A 16,429-nucleotide genomic window follows, 5' to 3' on the forward strand; every position below is an offset into this window, starting at 1 on the left:
TCCAAATCAACCTACAATCAATCCACAATCACAAACCAATCAAAATTCCATCCATAACTCACCATAACAGCCCCAACAACTTCATACTATCAATTTATACTATTCTTAAACTTGAATTTAAACTACACTTAAGTTCATTAATCAACAATCCAAGAACTACCACTCCAAAAACTTCACAAATTCAACTAATCTCTACATTTACAACTAGCAAGCCTCTCATGAATTATAACAACAAAACTAAACCTAATTACTCAAATAAAGTTAGGGTTTGGAGGGGTTATACCTTCCTTGGAGAGTGGAGAATCAAGTGAATAGCTTGGAATCACCCTTAAAGTCCTTATCCAAGCTTAATCTAAACAAAACTTCAAGAACAAAAAAATTAATTCTTGAAAAACACTATTCACCATCTTCTTCCATGATTTTTAGGAAGATATTGTGAATGAATTAGGAGCTCAAACTTATAGGATATCCATAACTATGCATAAGGAGTCTTAGATAATTACCTTGCAATTTAACAAAGCTTGGAACTAGGTTTTTGATTTTTCTTTCTTTGGAAAAGAAGAAAAGCCGAGAGCTTGATGAAGAATGGGGAAGAGCTTTTGTGTTTTTGTGTTTTGTTTTGATTTGTTTTAGTTGGTTGATTTTTGATTTGTTTTGTTTTGTTACCTTTTTACCATGGTAATTTTTGTGTGGTTCTAATTCAACCAACAACACACTTTGCTTGGTCATGCTTATGTCACCATGTGATGTCACCCTCCCTCCTTTGTCCTCTTCTCATTGGTTTGATGACATCATCCCCACTAATCTCTTTGATTAGCTTTTAATTATTTGGCTAATGACCGCTGATCTGTTATACGGTTCGCTTAACTTTCGTTTTCGTTTATCGTTTGAGGGATCATACCCGGGATCTCATTACTTAGGTTCCCTTAACCTTTCTCAATACATTATATTCCTTTTTATGATCCTCTATTAAAATCCTTGAATTTAAATCCTTTTTATCCTGTTACCTTATACTCAATTCTTTCGATATCTGGTGGATTTTCGGGAAAAATTAAAAGGTTCAAATTTGGATTCTGACGATCTTTACATACACTTATATATCATATAGAGTACCAATAAAATCTCAGAATATCCATAAAAGAACCCCTACATAATGTGGCATGAACAGTTTTCTTATTGAGCAATATCAGCAAAAACACTATTCATAAGGGTTACAAAAAGTTCAAATTTTGGGGTTATTACAGTCTCCCCTCCTTAAAAGGATTCCGTCCCGGAATCAAATAGAAAACAAATGGGGGTACTTTTCTAGCATTGCGCTTTCTAGTTCCCAAGTTGATTCTTCCACATTATGATTCTGCCATAGCACTCTGACTAGCTTGATCACTTTGTTCCGAAGCACCTGCTCCTTCTTATCCATAATCTTTACTGGTTTCTCCACGTAAGTCAGACCTGGTTGCATATCCACATGCTCGTACTCCACTATGTGTCTGGCATCCCAATGATACTTCCTTAGCATTGACACATGGAACACATTATGAACTTGTTGTAGGTTCGGGGGTAAGGCTAGCTCGTAAGCCAACTTCCCAATCCATCTTAGTATCTCAAAAGGTCCAATGTATCTTGGGCTTAGTTTTCCTTTCTTTCCAAATCTCATTAACCCCTTCCAAGGGGATACTTTTAGTAGTACTAAGTCCCCTACTCCATACTCCTTGTCCTTTCGGGCTAGGTCTGCATATTTCTTCTATCTGTCTTGGGCTGCTACCGGCCGTCCTCTGATGAGATCCACTATGTCTTTGGTCCTTTGGACCACTTCGGGTCCGAGCATCTTCCGCTCTCCTACTTCATCCCAGTATAAGGGAGATCAACACCTTCTTCCGTACAGGGCCTCATAAGGCGGCATTCCGATGCTAGCATGAAAGCTATTGTTATAAGAAAATTCGATCAACGCAAGTGATCATCCCAACTTCCTTTAAAGTCTATTGCACAGACTCTCAACATATCCTCTAGTGTCTGGATGGTCCTTTCACTCTGCCCATCCGTCTGGGGATGGTAAGCGGTACTCATATTTAACTTGGTCCCCGCACATTCTTGAAAGCTCCTCCAAAATCTGGAGTTGAACCTGGGGTCTCGGTCTGAGACAATGGACGCTGGGACTCCATGTCGCGTCACTATTTCCTTAAGGTAAATGTCCACCAGTCTATCGACTGTGTATCTCTCATTGATAGGAATGAAATGAGCTGACTTTGTCAGTCGGTCTATAATCACCCATATGGCATTATGGTTGGCTTTCGTCCTTGGTAAACCGACAACAAAATCCATGGCTATCTGTTCCCATTTCCATTCGGGAATCTCCAGGGGTCGTAAGAGTCCACTGGGTCTCTGGTGCTCTGCCTTTACTCTTTGGCAAGTCAAACATTTGCTTACCCATTCTGCTACGTCCCTCTTCATGTTGGGCCACCAGTAATATTCCTTCAAATCCCTATACATCTTGGTGCTTCCCGGGTGGATGGAATATCTTGAACTATGGCTTTCATCCAAAATCTCATCTTTAAGCTCTTGAACATTCGGAACCCAAATCCGGTAGGAGTACCTCATTATCCCTTTATCATCTTTCTCAGTATGGATCTCTTCTCCAGTCATTGACTCTCTGCCTTCATTCATTATTTTCTCTTGGCACAATCTGATCTTTTCCAATAACTCTGGCTGCATTGAGATCTCAAACAGCTTTTCAGTTCCGGTTTCGGTTACCTTTACTTCTATTTCCATCCTCTCGAATTCCTTTATCAATTCTTCCGAAGTCATTATCATTCTGAGTCTTTCCTTTCTACTAAGGGCATCAGCCACCACATTGGCTTTCCCCGGATGATAGAGAATCTCATAATCATAGTCATTGATTAGCTCTAACCATCTACTCTGGCGCATGTTGAGCTCTTTCTGTGTAAATATGTACTTGAGGCTCTTATAGTCTGTGAAAATCTCGCACTTCTCTCCATACAAGTAGTGCCTCCAAATTTTTAGGGCAAAAACTATCGCTGCGAGCTCAAGGACATGAGTAGGATATCTAATCTCATATTCCTTCAGTTGTCTCGACGCATACGCAATCACTTTACCGTGCTGCATAAGCACACACCCTAATCCTTTGTGCGACGCGTCACTATATATCACAAAATCTCCTTTTCCGTCTGGCAATGCCAACACCGGGGCCGTTACCAACCTTTTCTTTAATTCTTGAAAACTATTCTCGCATTTTTCCGTCCATTCAAACTTCTCTGTCTTACGAGTAAGTCGTGTCAAAGGGGCTGCGATCTTCGCAAAGTCCTGTACAAATCTACGATAGTAGCCGGCCAATCTTATAAAACTCCTTACCTCTGTGGGTGTGGTTGGCCTTTCCCAATTTGAGACCGCCTCTATCTTGGAGGGGTCGACTAATACTCTTTTTTTATTGATCACATGTCCTAAAAATTGTACTTCATTCTGCCAGAATTCACACTTCAAGAATTTGGCATATAACTGTTCCTCTCTGAGTATTCCTAGAGCTATCCTCAAATGTTCTGCATGCTCTGCCTCAGTCCTTGAGTAGATTAAAAAATCATCGATAAAAACTATCACACACTTGTCCAAGTACTTCTTGAATACTCTGTTCATTAAGTCCATGAAAGCCGCTGGGGCATTGGTTAATCCAAAGGACATTACCAAGAACTCATAGTGCCCATACCTGGTACGGAACGCTGTCTTGGGAATATCTTCGGGTTTAATCTTTAGTTGGTGATATCCAGTTCTCAGGTCAATCTTGGAAAAATAAACAGCATCCTTTAGCTGGTCGAACAGATCGTCTATTCTAGGTAACGGGTACATGTTGTTTATGGTTAGCTTGTTCAACTCTCGATAGTCGATGCACAGCCTCATGCTCCCATCCTTCTTCTTAACAAATAACACTGGTGCTCCCCACGGAGACACACTGGGTCTTATCATACCCTTATCCAAAAGTTCCTGCAATTGGGTAGCTAATTACTTCATTTCTAATGGGGCTAACCGGTAAGGTGCTTTTGAAACTGGCACCGTCCCTGGGGCCAACTCAATAGCAAATTCAATCACTCTATCGGGTGGTAATCCCGGAGGGTCTTGTGGGAATATGTCTTCAAATTTGTTGACTACCGGAATATCTTGTAAGTTGGGCACCTCCTTCTGCGTGTCCACCACATAGGCTAGGTAAGACTCATTTCTTTTTCGTAGCATCCTTCTGGCCTGGGCCATAGTCAAAAATTTCTACGTCTGCCTCTTTCCTCTAAATATGACTTCTTTCTTTCCTGGGATATTTAACTTAACTTTCTTCCCCTTACAGTCTATCTGAGCATCATTGCTAGATAGCCAGTCCATTCCCAAAATTACATCAAACTCCCCTAATTTAAAAGGAATCATATCAACACTAAAAGATTGTTCCCCTATGCCTAACTCACAGGCGGGGTGAATCTGGTTAACAGGAATAATTTCATGATTGGCTATTTTTACTTGTAAGGGTTCTATCAAGGGTTCAGCCTTAAGTCTTAATTTACGCGCAAGGTCCTTTGATATAAAAGATTTAGTTGCTCCCGAATCAAATAAAATATTTGCACTGACTGAATTTAGAGAAAGGGTACCTGCTATCACATCTGAGTCTTTCATAGCATCCCGGACTATCATGTTGAAAGTCCTCGCCATAGGTGGCTTATTGGAGGCAGCCCTGCTGGCTCCTGAAGCTGCTGGTTTGTTCATTGGGCATTCCTTCTTCCAATGACCCGGGCATCCACACTGATGACAAGTGGTGGTTGGAATGACGGCAGGGGCTGACGAAGGGCATTAATGGGAATAGTGGCCCACTTGCCCACACTTAAAGCAGGTTACTGGCTTTCCCTTATATTCCCTCAGAATGTATCATTCCGCAAGTGTTACAGGCTGGCAATGGGGGTCGAGACTGGTTGGAATAGGACATTCTTGACTTCTGCCCCCTCTAGCTCACATTCACACTCATTGGCCGCTTAAACCCAGTGTTCTTTCCCGGTAAGGACACTGCTCCTTGATTAAATCTAGTTGGGAAGCTCCTTCCTGCGGAACCTCCACCCATGCTCATGCTTTTCCTCTTTATTCCCTTCTTCTCTCTTTCTTTCTGCATCTGTTCACTTCCGGCTTCTACAATTGTTGCCTTTTGCACCAGAGTGGCATAATCCGTAAGCTCAAGGATTGCCACCCTATTCTAAATCCACGGTTTCAGTCCCTGCTGAAACCTCCTACCTTTCTTTTCCTCGGTGCACACAAATTCTGGCACAAACCTTGATAACTCAGTAAATTTCGCTTCGTACTCTGCTACAGATAAGTTATTCTGCTTTAGCTCCAAGAACTTGAGCTCCATCTGGTTTTCCATAAACCTCGGGAAATATTTTCCCAGAAACAACTGACTGAATCTCTCCCAGGTTATAATAGCATCTGTCTCCATGTTTTTCTTGGCCTCCCACCAGCAGTTAGCCTCTCCTTTCAGAAGGTAGGTAGCAAATACAGTCTTTTGTGCCTCAGCGATACTCAGAATCTCAAAGGATTTCTCCATTTCCTTTAACCATGCTCTTGCTTCAATTGGGTCGGCTGATCCGTGGAACTCAGGGGGCTTAAGGGACTTAAAAGCCCTGAAAGAGTTTGCCACAGCATTGTTATTTCCTTGAGGGGGTGGGTTGGGTTGACGTTCCAAGTTCTGCCTTAGTAGTTGCATTAACTGGCCCATGGGATCCATGCCTGGGTTTGGTATTGGTTGCTCAACCTCAGTTTCTCCTTCCTCAGCCTCTATCTCAAATCCCTCAACATCATATGTTTCCTCCTCCTCTTCATACAGGGAGTCATCCTGTTCAACATAATCCTCGTCTTCCTCTTCACTGCATTCCTGGTTCCTATCGTCCTGGTTATGGCTTCCCTGGTCCTCAGATCCAGGGTTCGCCCTAGTTCCAATCTTTCTTGGCGGCATGATACTGATAATAAAAAAAATTATTGGGAAAAATCAAAGTTAGGTCACAATCATACTCAACATTGTGCCTTGCACAGCTCTATAATGGGGAGAATGTATCTCGCAATTCTATTATTTTATGGCAGTTCTAATAAGAAGTGCAGTAATAATAATGATAAAAACAGTGATCTCGCCACTAAGGAACTGAACTGAAAGGAAACAAATATATACATAATACGAGAAATACATAGTTTGATCTGGTCAAAAGTACAACAGTGCTACAGCCATCTGCCTCAAAAGTGATACACAAGAGTCTATCTGTCTAGTCAGAAAAAGGGATGCTATATACAAGTCAACTATCCCGGAAAATTGGCTCTTACTAAGGCCTCGACTAACTAGACTATCCCATCGTCAGTCCTGAATCACACACCGGAGCGGGTCAGCTCCCATACCCTTTCCATCGCACAACGGAAGATATAGTCGGCCTGCTGCCTGGAGATCCTACCATGCCTGTCCCCCTGGAGCGATCTGAGTCTCGCTTGGGACGTGAGCTCTATCCCCGTCAGCTCCCTCCTCAAGGATCGGGGTATAGCAGTCCTAGTCTCATAAGCTCGGGTACGCCTACCCGCCCTCTCCGCATCCAACTCCCTCCTGGCCTCATCCAGCCGGGCCTCAGCAACACCACTCGGGTCCTCAGTACATCCTGAATATAGCCGTGGGCTAACAAAGACTTCCTATGGGCAGGGTCGAGAGGTGGTGAATCCGGAGCCGCTGAGGTGCCTCCTCGGTTTGCCTAGGCTCGGAAGTATGGGTCTCTGAGCTGTCATCATATGGGCTCCAGGATAGTGATGGAGGGGTAGGAGCTCTGACCACCAGGAGTGTGGGTAAAGGGGTACCAGTGTACACTACCATAGCTCCGACATGCTCCTCAGCCACTGGGACCTCATCCGGGTCCTCCTCATCTGAAATAGCAACAACCTCTGTCTCTGACTACTCTGAGGGATCCTCCTCATCCTCCTCCATCTCAGGCTCCTCCTGATCCTCGGCATCTAGCAGTGCCTCATCATGCTCACGCTCGAACATCTCAAGGTCCTCTATTACATGTGCCTACACATTAAACGAGCTAAGTTACTATCATGATACTTATAAGGGTTCCCGTAAGGGTTTTAACTGTCAGCGCTACTTTAAGTAGTCCGACCATGAACTTGGCAAGAGTTCTTATTATCTTTGTGAGTTTATTATTACATCGTCGCATCATCTCTGAGGTTTATAACGCTTAGCTCTGATACCATTTCTGTAGCACCCCCAGATCCGGGGTCAGGGATCCGGGTCGTCACGGTCTTTCTTTCCACAATATCACTTCACTTAATTAATAATAAATAACCTTATGCTGTGACCCCACACTAACACACACCACAACCCGTTATAGTCTCAGAGATGAAATTGAAATAAGTACAAGTCCTTGAATCCACAATTTAAAAGTTATTACAACCCAAAATGATTACTTGATAAATTTACAGTTAATTGCCATTATCTGCCACAAGTTATAATTATACAATATTTGGTTCCCAAAAGTAGAATGCCTGATCTACCAATAGATCTACCTCTGCAGCTATAGCAGCTACAACATCAACGGGAAGACGCGGGACGCTTCCCACGCGCTTGCGCTGGGTCTGCTTGAGTCTGGCCATCTTTCCTAACTGTTGTTGTGTGATGAAGAAATGAAGCAAGAGTGAGCATTACAGCTCGCAAGATAATATATAGTGTAAACAATAATGCAAGTATCTCAATGGATAACTTACTAGAATCCTTTATCAAGTGTAAGGTAATTACTTACTGGATATAAGCAAAAACAAGGGATGAAGTTACCAAATACTTCATTATACTTATATCATTTTTAGAAATCTACTTGAACTACTATTGTTCAAAGTATAATAAGTTTCAAAAGGTCATCCCATAGATGAGACCACAAGTTAAAACTTGAATAGATTCAATCTTTGAAATATTTTTAAAGGAAATGAAGTTATGAGATACTTCATTCAATAGGAACACCATTATAACTGTTTGACCCTGTCAATGCTTCGGCAACCACCCATTCCTAGCCTTTCGATCGAAAAGCTACGGGTAGTGTTGCAGAATTATCCAACTGGATGATGAACTCATTACGGGAGTTTGTCGTGCCAGGAAGACCACTTACGATGATCAGTCGTAGTAGTGCAACCCCATCATTTTCTACATGTAGAGGAGAACCTGTCGAATTTACTTGTCAACCGAACACTGGACTCCTAAGGAATGGACCGTCTTAGCGGAACTTCCAGGCCATTTGGGCCAATATAATTAGGCCGGGCCGGCGCCACTCGACCACTTACGCCACTCCTAGTTCAGATGAAATCCATGACTCTGAAACGTAAAGCTCGTCCCCACTTTCCCCAAGTAGAAACTTGTTGATACGGCTCCACCAAGAAGTCGTATCTAGTTGGAAAGAAAAACTCACCGATATTTCCCAGGCGATGCCTGTTAATGGATTAACTTGTTCCAAGAATTTTACTTCCTGAGTATTGGGTAAGTAATCAAAAACTCTTTTATCAAGACAGCAACCTTGTTACGAATATAAAACACACCACAGAGCCGGATCCCTCAGGTTTTGAGCGAGTATTTAAATCCCCTTTGAAAGGAGGATCTTAAATATAAAATGAGTTTTGGGATCCACTCTAACTTTTAAAATCATTTTGAAGACTCGCAAAACATTTTTAAGAATGTTTGGAGTAATGCTGATTTAATAAAATAAATCAGTCCCAATATATTAGAAAATATCTGAATATTATTAATTAAATAATATTCCCATAAAGAATAATCTTTATAAGAATAATTGAAGTAGAAGTTGTAAAACTTATACTTGAAATGAATCTTAAATAATAAAAGATGTACTTATAAGAAAGTAATATCTTTATTTGAATAATCAAAATCAAAAGTAAGTTTGATTATCGACACATTATTCTTTAATAAAATAAAGAATATTATTTATTAAATAATCGGAGTCATAAGTCCTCGAAGGAATATTCAAAATAATATTCATTAATAAAATAAACGGAGTCATAAGCCCTCGAATGAATATTCAAAATAATATTCATTAATAAAATAAAGTTATCGAATAAACCTTATTCGATTCATAGTTTTGAAAACTATTCATATATATATATAAATATATATATATATTATACTCGGGAGCCTCGACTCCCGGTTTTTGAAAAAGTTCACCTTTGGGTCCCCTATACTAAGGGTATATGCAAATTACCGCTTATCTCTAGCATAAGTATTATCAACTGAATCAACAGATATATGTATCAAGAATACAAAATAGGCATGCATATATATCATATCACATGCTACAATATATCGCAAGAATTTGCTAAATAACCATTATGCATCTATCACAAGATAATGCATGTACAAATGTATACATCACAACAACAGTATAACGGATAGAAAACTTGCATGAGCGACTGGGGGTTATAAATGGCTTGGGACGAGTCTGGTAACCTATAAACAACATATAAGTTGGAATTAAACCAAAGTCACTTATAAATCTATACTTTAACCAATTTAGACTCTAACGCTCGCTTTGCGCTCAATGATTCTCTTAAGTCGCTCGAGTACCCTCGGCTCCACCATTTTTAATAAATTAACCATTACGAGTTTTAAGGCGATTCTTTCGAGTGTCTTACCAACTGCTTAATACACTTTACATAAATGTTTCATACTCCAATTAGTCCTTTTAGGTCTTTAACCTATGTTTCAAAGTAAGGCGAGGGGTAATGATTCGTTCGCGAAACGTCGTTATTTAAAACGGCTGTTTCTCCTAAACCGAGAGCTTTTGTGAAGAATGGGGAAGAGCTTGAAGAAAAGCCGAGAGCTTGATGAAGAATGGGGAAGAGCTTTTGTGTTTTTGTGTTTTGTTTTGATTTGTTTTGGTTGATTGATTTTTGATTTGTTTTGTTTTGTTACCTTTTTACCATGGTAATTTTTGTGTGGTTCTAATTCAACCAACAACACACTTTGCTTGGTTATGCTTATGTCACCATGTGATGTCACCCTCCCTCCTTTGTACTCTTCTCATTGGTTTGATGACTTCATCCCCACTAATCTCTTTGATTAGCTTTTAATTATTTGGCTAATGACCGCTGATCTGTTATACGGTTCGCTTAACTTTCGTTTTCGTTTATCGTTTGAGGGATCATACCCGGGATCTTATTACTTAGGTTCCCTTAACCTTTCTCAATACATTATATTCCTTTTTATGATCCTCTATTAAAATCCTTGAATTTAAATCCTTTTTATCCTGTTACCTTATACTCAATTCTTTCGATATCTGGTGGATTTTCGGGAAAAATCAAAAGGTTCAAATTTGGATTCTGACGATCTTTACATACACTTATATATCATATAGAGTACCAATAAAATCTCAGAATATCCATAAAAGAACCCCTACATAGTGTGGCATAAACAGTTTTCTTATTCAGCAATATCAGCAAAAACACTATTCATAAGGGTTACAAAAAGTTCAAAATTTTGGGGTTATTACAATCAAGACCATCTCTTGCTCAAGTTTCATGTGCCATATTGAGTTCAACTCTAGATTCACAAGAATCAAAGTTAAACCCTTGGCTTTAGCCACATGCAACCAAGAAACTAACCTCAAATGATGATATAAAACCAAATGTAGTTGACCCTTGCTTAGAGGAGTTGAAAGGTGTAAGAAAATGGAGAAAATGAGGAAGAAAAATGAGAGGGATGGGGGAGGTTTTGGTGCGGCCGAGAGGGAGTAAGGAGAGGAGAGAGTGGAGTGATGTGTTGGTGAAGAAAATGAGTGTTTAGTCTAGCTTTTGTCTCATTCAAATGGTAGTGGATTTTGCTTTTCACCATTATATCCTTCACCCACTAATAGCAAGATTTTGCATGCAAGGTTTTATAGGTCATTTAGTTAGTCAAATGGAGTTAGTGGAGGGTGAAAGGTCGGTCTTACCCTTGATCTCTATTTGGGTGGAATTTGCATACAAGGGCACACTTGTAATTCAATAACTATTAAAGGTATAATTAAAAAGAATGTGTTTAGTAATTAAAATATAAATCCATAAATCAAAAAATTAATACCATAAATACTATGAGATTTTAGAAGTTTAATAAAATTGTTTTCAAAAATTTCGAACAAAAAGAATTTATATTAAAAATAGTTTTTCTAATATTATCATATTAATAAATCATGAATAGATAATTAACACATTAAAAAAATCACACAAGCAATTGCAAATAAATTGACTCTACTCCATAATATTATAATACAATTTATCCGTCTATTCGCAACTAATTCAAATATCACTAAATCGCGAGAATCTCAATTATTACTTAATCGCGTAGTCACAACTATTCAAATATTATTGATAAGTGGCATTTTATACCACTTAGAGTGTCTCATAACGGCTTGAATTGGTGTCTTGAACTCGAGTATTTTGTGTATTTGACGCGTTTTCGAGTATTTTTGCATTTTAGGGTATAACTTGCTTAGATAGTTGGATTTTATCAGAATAAAGCTTAAGGAAGTGCTTGGAAACAGTCCCGGGTTGATGTGCGAAGAATTCAGCAAAAACAGAAGCAAAAATAGGAATTTTCCAGAGAGCTTGCAGGCGCCCGCCTGATGGGAGCAGGCGACCTCCTGGTAGCAGGCGCCCACCTGGAAGAAGGAGGCGGCCGCCTGGGTGCGGATTTTCAGAATCTAGATTTTATAATTCTATTACGATTGGGCTTCTGTTAGCGCTGCTTCTCTTGGGTTATTATATAAACCTTATGGGAAGATGTTTTCTTTATCGAGAGCGAAGGAAAGAAGATTAAGAAGACCGTTTTAGCACGCAACAATGAAGAAGAGGAAGCATACATTTATCTTGTGATTCTTTTAATTCGTTGTAACAGTGGATGCTAGTTTTCTTTATGCTTTGAACCTTAATACCCTTGTGACGTACTTCATTATTTATTAAGTATTTTTGTTAGTTTATATCGTTGTGTTTTTATCATGTTTTCATATGAACCCATGGTGATGATGAGTTCTATTATGGGCTAATCGTGATCATGGGATCATAGTGGATTTACTATGGATTTCTTTAGTTAATTGTTTAATACCTTGGTATATGGTGATTGTATGATATCTAGCATATGTTATGCTTATTCGTCTTATGTGCGTCGCGAACATGTAAGATAGCCCGTTAATCTCTTGTGAAGCGACAGTGAATCTTGAGATTTAGAACTTGCCATGCTAGCATAGGTTCGTGTATCGTATGCACGATTAGCGGGTAACTATAACCGTTTTACTTGCCCTGTGTAATCATAATGAATAACTTGCGCTTAAATTGTTATGTTGTCAAATTCTATAGATATATAGGGTCTCAACATAATTGATGCATATTCAACTTCTATCTTAATTGTGGATGCTTGGTAGAATGGTATTCGTACAATGAAAGTTGGCGTTTATCAGTTTCGTGTTGTTCGATTAATATCATCACAATTATATGCTAAGGGTGATAACAATAACTATTGAATGAAGTAGTAATGAAGTTATGATCTCATGTGTGTTTAATATTGTTAATTCAAGTGTTTAATTCTCGTAGTTAATATTAGTTAATCAACCTTAATTGTTATTGTCTTGACATTGAATAATAATCATACATTGGTGAGTAAGTGTTAATTAGATATAATTAATTAGAGTCTCTGTGGGAACGAACTAGAAATTATTCTATATTACTTGCGAACGCGTATACTTGCATGATTTATTTAGCGCATGCTTTGTGCCTAACAAGTTTTTGGCACCGCTGTCGGGGACTCGGTGTTAATTTGTTTAGTTTATGTAATTGCCATCGGTGGTCATTAGGATTCATTGATTAAGACTTGTTACTTACTACTTCCGGTTGTGTTTCAGTTACTCTAGCGAGCGTTTATGCAAACACATTCTCGCACTCGCAAGAGGAATCTGGATAAAGCTAAGGAGACAGATACAGCTCTTGACTTTCCGGAGAAGATAGTTTTTGAAGATTCAGACAAAGAGAGTGAAAAGAAAAAACCTGAAATGATGGGTGATCGTGTAGTTCAAGTTGATCCAGCTCTTATGGACTTTTCTCGGCCTAAAATTGATGACATTCAGTCAAGCATCATTCATCCGGCTATTCAGGCCAATACTTTTAAAATCAAGCCGGGCACTATTCGGATGGTGCAGAATTCTGTTTCTTTCGGAGGTGCTGCGACTGAAGATCCCAACATGCATATCAGGAATTTTGTCGAGATCTGTAGTACTTTCAAATATAATGGTGTTACTGATGAGGCTATCAAGCTGAGGCTTTTCCCATTCTCTCTGAGGGACAAAGCTAAGGACTGGTTACATTCTTTACCAGCTGGGTCCATCACTACTTGGGAAGATCTTGCGCAAAAGTTTCTGGTGAAGTTCTATCCAATGGCCAAGACTGTAGCTATGAGGAGTGCTCTTACTCAGTTTACGCAGCAACAAGGAGAATCTATGTGCAAAGCTTGGGAGCGCTACAAGGAGATATTGAGAAAGTGTCCACATCATGGTATGTCTGACTAGATGGTGATCACTGGTTTCTACAATGGTTTGGGGGCCCAATCTTGTCCCATGTTAGATATATTTGAGATGTCATGTCTAATATGATTTGTGTTTAGTTTTCAGAACTTAACAACAGGACAAATCAGGACTTACTGAAATCAGGACTTACTGGAACTCAGAACTTAATATCAGAACTTAAGGACATATCAGAACTTAAGTGCGGGAGGACTTACAGTTAAGGAAGGAAGCTGATTTACAGTAGAAGATTGAGACTAAATAAAAGAAGATATGCATGGAAAGAGTTAGAAGACTGGAAGACTTGTAGAAGATATCTGATTGATATATTTTAGGAGACAGAATTATATTATATATCAATTAGAAGTTATCTTGTAACCGTGTACTATATAAACACAGACGATGGGTTTACACTACATGTGCTATCATTATCGAGAATATTATACATTGTAACCTAGAAGCTCTTAGTGATATTTGTTTACACTGAGAGAGAATAGTTCCATTGTAACAGAGTTTATCTTATTGAATATATATGTTTACTGTTACTTATGTTCAAAGTCGATTTGATTGTAGTAACACTGTATTCAACCCCCTTCTACAGTTTGTGTGACCTAACAATTGGTATCAGAGCTTATCTGTTAACACACATACAGTAAAGATCTAAACAATCATGTCTGAAGAAGCACAAACTCCAACCAAGCCCGCCAAGATTGAAGAAACTCAAAAGACTCAAACCTACAGTCGACATGAGACTATTAGGGTTCCCATACAGAGACCTTCTGAGTATCCCATATGGAAAGTGAAGATGGCTAATTTTCTGGAAGCTACAGATCCAGAATACCTTGATAGAATTAATGAAGGACCACATAAGCCTACCAAGCTCTCTATTGTAGTTGATGATCAACCAGCAATGACCATACCAAAGGAGAAAGGTGAGTACACAGCTGAAGACATCTCATCTATTGCCAAGGATGCAAGGGTAAGGCATTTGCTGCATAGTGCCATTGATAATGTCATGTCAAACAGGGTAATTAATTGCAAAAATGCAAAGGAGATATGGGATACTTTGGAGACAAGATGCCAGGGAACTGATGCAATCAAGAAGAACAAGAGAACTATACTTACTAAAGAGTATGAGCACTTTGACTCAAAAGTTGATGAGTCTTAAACTAACTTATATGACAGGTTTGTCAAACTCTTGAATGATATGTCACTGGTGGACAAGCAATATGGTCTTGAAGATTCAATTCTAAAATTCCTTTTAGCTCTTCCTGAAAATTGGGATTTAAAGTCTACTACCATAAGAGACAGCTATGACCTTACTGAAACTACTCTTGATGAAATTTATGGTATGATCAAGACTTATGAACTTGAGATGGATCAAAGGAGCAAGAGGTAAGGAAGAAAGTCAAGGACAGTTGCTCTTAAGGCTGAGGAGGAATCTCCTAATATGGCTGCCTCAAAAAGGGGCAAAGGAAAGGCTCTCATCATAAAGTCTGATTCAGAGTCATCATATTCTGATGATGATGATTCTGAAATTGAAAGTTTACCTGAGATGGATGCTGATGAAGAGATGATGAAATTGTGTGCTCTTATGGTAAAAGGGTATCACAAAGATAGCCTACAGGAAATTCAGAAAGGCAAGAAGTTTTCCAGGAAAGGTGTAAGTTCTAATAAGAAAGGGTTCAGAAAGTCTGAAGGCAAGGGAGGAAAGTCTAACAGAGGAGACAACTCAAATGTCAAATGTTACAACTGTGGTGAAAGAGGCCACATATCTCCTGACTGCAAGAAAGGAAAAAGTGACAAAGTCAAGGCACTTGTCACAAAGAAGAAAAGCTGGACAAACACTTCAGATTCTGAACATGAGGTGAACTATGCCCTGATGGCAAATGCTGATGGCAGTCCTGAAACTGTTGAATTGAAGGTACCTCAAACAACGTATGCTTTTCATACTGATGATATTACTGAGTTGAGATTATATCTTAAAACCCTGTTTATTAGTTATAGAGATCATACTTTAACATGTGAAAGATTAACATCTGAAAATTCTGCTTATAAAAAGAGAAATGATTATTTAGAAAAGGAGTTAGTTTTTCTTCATCAAACTAAGAAAGAAAAAAATGATGCTTTATATATTAGAGATGAGGTGTTAAAATTGAATGAATCTCTAAAAGATGATTTAGAAAAGGAAAGAGAGATTATCAGAACTTGGACTAACTCTGGAAGAACAACTCAGAATTTATTAAGTAGTGGAAACTGGAAAGAGGGCTTCGGTTATGGAGATGATAAAAGTAAAAAAAGGAACTGAACAAATTGAGCCAATTGTTGTTAAACAGACTGCTAAGCCAAAGGTAAATCATGTTAAGTTTGTAGCAAAAAATGTAAAGTCTGATTCTGAAAAGATGAAAGAGTCTGTTACAGAAGTTAAGGAAAAGTCAACTTCTGACAAACTAGAACAGGATAAACCAGCTGAAGTGAACATAGGCTTAATGACAAAGAAGCAGCTTAAGCATAAGCTGAAAGAGATTAGGAATGTCAACAAGGTAAAGGAAGCTAGGAAAAATAGGAATGGAAAGGAAGGTGTGAATAAAAGCAATAATTATATGCATGTTCCCAATGCTCCTAGAAAGAAATGTTATAACCGTGGAAACTCTAAACATATTGCTTCTTTTTACAGGAAGAATAAAGATATAAACTCTTTACTTCCTAGATCAGGAGTTAAGAGTCAGTCTGTTAGATTTAAGCCACAAAATCCTTGTTTTCATTATGGTAGTTTATGGCATTCCATTTATACTTGTTAGGAATATCATAGTTTGTACTATGATTATTATCAAATAAAACCTTCT

The 16,429-nt window shown here is 38.8% G+C and overlaps 1 non-coding gene across 1 annotated transcript; it reads right to left on the bottom strand.

Moving 5' to 3' along the window:
• Positions 1 to 13,472: 13,472 nt before the first annotated feature.
• Positions 13,473 to 13,579, bottom strand: LOC141694301 (small nucleolar RNA R71). Its single transcript, XR_012563620.1, has one exon. It is a non-coding gene; the product is annotated as a small nucleolar RNA R71 (small nucleolar RNA).
• Between the last annotated feature and the right edge of the window lie 2,850 nt (positions 13,580 to 16,429).

This window comes from Apium graveolens, chromosome 10, assembly GCF_009905375.1.
Source record: "Apium graveolens cultivar Ventura chromosome 10, ASM990537v1, whole genome shotgun sequence".
NCBI classification, from domain to species: domain Eukaryota; kingdom Viridiplantae; phylum Streptophyta; class Magnoliopsida; order Apiales; family Apiaceae; genus Apium; species Apium graveolens.